The sequence below is a fragment of the Aplysia californica genome, unplaced genomic scaffold (genome assembly GCF_000002075.1).
Source record: "Aplysia californica isolate F4 #8 unplaced genomic scaffold, AplCal3.0 scaffold00030, whole genome shotgun sequence".
In the NCBI taxonomy this organism is placed as follows: domain Eukaryota; kingdom Metazoa; phylum Mollusca; class Gastropoda; order Aplysiida; family Aplysiidae; genus Aplysia; species Aplysia californica.
Window position 1 is genome coordinate 2,192,512 of NW_004797300.1, and position 5,391 is coordinate 2,197,902.

General features: G+C 38.8%; 1 protein-coding gene across 1 annotated transcript in view; it reads right to left on the reverse strand.

Annotated features, from left to right (window-relative positions):
• Nucleotides 1-5,064, reverse strand: part of LOC101862164 (acetylcholinesterase-like) — a 91,318-nt gene extending 86,254 nt beyond the window's left edge. The window contains exon 1 of the mRNA XM_035973790.1: nucleotides 4,801-5,064. The gene's annotated coding sequence lies outside the window, so the exon portion shown is untranslated. The remainder of the gene's footprint in view (nucleotides 1-4,800) is intronic.
• Between the last annotated feature and the right edge of the window lie 327 nt (nucleotides 5,065-5,391).

Genomic DNA, 5,391 nt, shown 5'->3' on the forward strand with positions numbered 1-5,391 from the left:
AAAAAGGACCAAATTATCTATATTACGTCTGTTTACAATTAGAGTAATTGCAGTTGAGGGAATACTCTACTGGCTTAAGTTCTCTCTTCCAGGAGAGAGGGAGTGATATTACAGAGCGTAAGACTAAGAGACTGTGAAAAGATAGGGAATTAAGAATGTTGTAATCGAGGTCGATCTTGTCTTTCAGAGGCAACTCACCGTCTGAGTAGGGTATAGACAGTACCCGAGGAGACAGATAGAGATGTTCGATTAATTTTAAAAAAGAAGTACAGGGTGATCGTTAAAAAACTATACTACTTTTTTTGTTAATATTTTCCTCCACTGAAGTTTTGCTGTTTAAATTTGTACACAACATTTGGAAGTCAAAAGGAATTTGTCTGAGATTCGTTTTAGATAAATCCACAGAATAGTTTTGCTCTACATAGCGCGTAAAAAAGTAGCCTTTTTCAGCTGTCCCCATTTTTGTAGCACGACGCACTAGTTGGCATTAGACTACCACTAAAAAATCACAACGATTGCGCAATATTCCAAGCTACAGTGGTGTAACAGGTCAACAGTAGTTTGCAGATAGTTTTCTAAAGTTTCCTTTGCCTGCTGGGGTCATGGTTAAGTTTAGAAAAGAGCAGACAGCTTTTTGTATAGAAACTTTTCTTCACCACCAATTCATTTCGTAAGTTTCGCACAAGGTCCGGAAATGATGTTAAAGTGCCTTTATGTCAAGGGTGGAAATAGTCCATCAGTTAGGACCTGTAGAGAATCAGAACTAAACATTCCCAGACAAAACGACTATTTCAGGTCAATCACACACCGTTGGCACCCATTTAAATGTCATCAGGGTGCAGAATTCAGTAGATGAGCCCCATGAGACGTCTCTCCGTAGACAATGCCAGCAGCAATGACTTTCCTATATTTCAACGGTCTGCATTCTCAAGGCAAATCTTCATCTACGACTGTACCATTGTTCTTTTCGCGAAGCTATCAGAGTACAGCAATGTGTTCATGATTTCTCGACCGTCTTGAAAAGCGTGAACATTTCCTCTATGACATTTGGTACCTTGGCAAAACCCATAATCACCTTTCAGGTTATATCAACTCCACAAATTTTAATGCTGTCTATTTGGGCAACTTCATCCCCCCCCGTGTTGTCTCTAAAAACAGCTCCATACTGTAAGGTGTACTGTAACAGTGTGTGTGACTTTGATTTCTCCTGGTTGAGTGGGTCCTTGTGTTTAGCCACCACTGAACATTACGAACGACGTGTTAAAATGTGCCGAGTCTAAAAGGAGGACATACAGACCATTGATTCTCGGAATTCCAGAATTCCAAAAAAAAATATTTTGTTAAACTCCATAGAAGAAAAGAAATATTGTTGAAAGGTTACAGGGATAGAAAAATTAAAATTTTAAAATACAAAGAAAGGAAAAAACAAAACCAATCATTTCATAACTTCACTTACAAGATCGTTTAAATTGGTACATTTTGCATATTATTATATAGGTGGTTTTTATAAAAAGCCGTTTTCGTTTTCGAAAATAAGTTTCTTCTTTGTGAATTGTATGTACAAAAAATTCCTTATGAATGAATTAATTATACATGTTCCAAATTACAAAATTCTAGTACAAATATTTTGTGCGAAATATTTTGAAACAAAAGTTGTACAGTTCTGTTGCTGGGTTTTTGTTTTTGTTTGTTTGTTTGTTTGTTTGTTTTTGTTTTTTATCAGCCTGTACTTAACTAGGGAATCGAACTCACATGTGCTGTGTGTGACGGCAAAGAGCTTACCCTGTACACCACAGATGCTGGGTACATTGACCTTGTGAGCCAGTTGCTTGTGAACTTGCCCAAATCTCAAAATAATAATCTCACAAAAATATCTTAAATTTCATTTAAGACAACAAAATAAGATGACATGCAAATTTTGCTGCAACCAATTGAAGCTTGGATCAAAATGTTCTTCTTTCGTCAGAAAAAAAATATTTCCTTCTATAGACAAGAAGATTTTGGAGGGTTTTTTAACGCTTTTTTGTTGCGTTGTTGTTGCTTTGTTTTGTTGTTTTTTGTTTGTTGTATTTGTTTGTTGTTTTTTTTTTAAGTCTTTTGTCTGGGAAGCAGCTAGAACTTGTTAAAAACAATAACCAAACATACATTGGACCAGTTTTTGTTTGGTTTGTTTTTGTGTTGTTGTTGTTGTTTTTGTTGTTGTTGCTGTTGCTGTTGTTGTTGTTGTTGTTGTTGTTGCTGCTGCTGTTATTGCTGTTGTTGTTTTGTTTTACTTTGGTATTTTTTTTTAAATGTTCCGCCTTCCTTTAGTGACACAAAATATTTAATGAAGCAATTCACGAATTTTCTTTGGACATGGATTTAAGGCAATTGTAAGAAGAGTTTCCGACTTCATCGACACGAATTGAGACCATTTAGATAGCGGCTAATTGGACTGTGTCTGTCAGAGACATCCCAGACTGAGAGAGACGCTACATCCCAGCAAAAAGACGAAAAAAAAAAATGTTTTAAGACTCTCCCTACTCGGATATCGAACCCACGTGTTCTGTGTGAGAAGGTGAAGAGTCTGTTCACCACAATGCAAAACGCTGCTACAACAGTCATAGAATCCAGCTGGCTATGAATTTGTTATATCTTTTTTTCCCCCTTTTTAAAAAAGTGTTTTACGTCTCTCGCAACCAGAGGCGAAGCGTCTACATAATCAAATAATCACTGCTTCCCTTCCTAATTTTGAAACATTGTCGCAGTCAATTCACCCATAGACGTAAACCTCATAAATTAAATGTAAAAAGACGTTCATAATCACCAATGAACAATAGACTATACCTAACCTTCAAAACCGTTTCATTGCCACAGAAATAGCCTGTTTGCCCCTATCGGGCCACTCCATAAGCAGTCACAAGCTTTGATTAAGTAAGCTTAAAGTGAGGCTGGAAGAGTCAACCAATGGATTTGAAGGGAACATGTGCATAGCAGTCAGAACTGTTTCATTGTTGCATATACCTTGTTCACCCCTTTCGGGCCACAGTTATAAGCACCCAGACGCGCTGATTATCTAAGCGAACTATTACACTGGTCGAGTCTACCTCACAGATGTGAGGGGAACTAACTCCTAATAATCCTTTGACTCCTGCTACTACACTGCTAGTGCTTGTTTTTTTCCTCGACTTTTTAACGTCCTATAATCAGATCGTGACCTCGATTATGACAGAGGCTCGTGGCCGCGAAAAGCTAGACAAAAAACAGCCAAATGTGAAATAAAAAAATTGATAGTTGGCGTGCTCTACCAAAGTGTTTCGGCTGTCTGGTATAACATGCCATTGTAGTGCTGACATCTGTGCTTCTTTCCTTGGTGTTCGTGTGTTCAAATCTAAAGTTAAATTTAAGGTTAGTTAGAATAAATATTTAATGAAATACTTTCCCGATTATTTTAGCGGTTGAACAAGCATACAACATGAATTCAGGATTTGTTTTCATTCACAACTCAGAGTTGCCGCCTCCAGTGCCAGTAAGATTCTTGTGACTTGTGTGAGTGTGATATCTCCAGCCCTATCTGGTCCCATTTCACTTTGATTACCCTGTCAAACAAGTCAGCCTTCGCCCCTGCTCGCAACAGTGTAACGTTATATGAGCGAGTGAGACACGATTAACATGTTCAGTAGGTAGCAAATTTTGAATTTTTCACGGGTAGCTGCCAAATCCTATTCTTATCGCCTTTAGACCACCAAGGGATATTTAACGCCCGCAACTTGCACACGGACCTCCGAGATTTTTTGCACATACCTGAGAAGTCTAGGTGCAGATAGGGGAGACGAAAGCAGACGACAGAACATTGTTAGAAGACAGGAAAGGGGGTGAAAGGAGAGAATTTTAGAGAAGAAAATATTCCGTCGCTATCTTAATTCGAGCCTCGGACCTATTGAATGAGATGCGAACAACGTAACCTCTCGACCACGAGAGCACCCGCTATGAACTTGACAAAAAAAAAAATTTAAAAAAGAGCGCTTCCCCCCCCCCCCCCCCCTTAAAGAAAAAAAAAGATGGTATTAAAAACAACACACAAATCTTAAAAGCTCCGGTTAAAGGTGGAGGTTGTGTGAACTTTTTCTTTCCTTTCAGGAGATTTTTGTTTAACTTAAACTATTCTTTAAAAAAAAAATTTTGTCAATGCAGAATTTGTGTGAAATCTCTTCTTGTATTCACCAATAAAGAGACATATTAATTCCGTATACTGTCTTCATGGTTTAACAGCAAAATCATTGTCCATACTCACTCTTCTTTATTGCTTGAAAAAGACTATTGCATTTTTTTTAACGTGTTCTTCTTTTGCTCTTCTTCGACCAATAAATAAAGGTACAACGACGCTATACCGTTCATTAATCTAGTGCAGAAGAGAAGCAACACGGACAGACAGTAAGTAGAAACAATAGACAGGAAATAAAAAGAGTAAGAACAACCCTCCAACCTTCCTCACTTGTTCTTGAAAAGTTAAAAAAATAAATGTTATTGTGAGGCCTCGTGTGGAAATCAGGCTCTCTTCAATTTAATATAATCGAGGAAACCGGCATTTTCCAGCCAGTTCGGCATTTTTATTTTTAAAAATTTGGTGGCTCGACAGTGTTTAAGATAATTTAAAAACACTTTTCTGTGCGGAATTTACTGGAATAAACGTTGATCAAAAGCACAACAACAATGCAAATTTGCAGTTCCCAATGACAAAAGTAACTACAGCACAGACGGCAGTCTTATTTATTTCAAAGTGATCTCAAAGTTGTACAAACTACCCAACAACATACTCACGGATTGTGAAGTCACCAAACTTATGACGTCCTCACACTCCACGCACGCGCGGGGTCCACTCTACAGACACACGGGGTGTAAATGGGGTGAGCAAGTTTTGTGCGCATGCCTGCGTGCGTGTGTGCGTGCGTGCGTGCGTGAGTGCGTGAGTGCGTGAGTGCGTGCGTGTGTCAGTGAGTGAGTGAGTGAGTGAAGATGTCCGCGCAATACAGCGCGCCTTCTCTCACGTAGTCTGGACTCGCGGGACGTATCTGGCCACTCAGTGCCGCTAATTTGCCAGAAAAGACCGTTTCTTGGCAGACGACTAGACGGACGAACGCTCTCGGCTCCGAGATTCCTTTTATCGTCTGCTTACGAGCTGGATCGTCTGCTAGTGTTCACAGAAATCTTATACCGTACGCTTGTTTGCTTGAATGGCCATTATAGTAGACCGGGGTTTTTTTTCGTTTGTTTGTTTTTTTATTTCTGTTTTTTTTAACCGAAGAATCCTTCTTCTTCTTCTTCTTCTTCTTCTTCTTCTTCTTCTTCTTCTTCTTCTTCTTCAATTACCCGATTAGACCAAAATAGCTACTTCCAGAAAGCAGCACTATT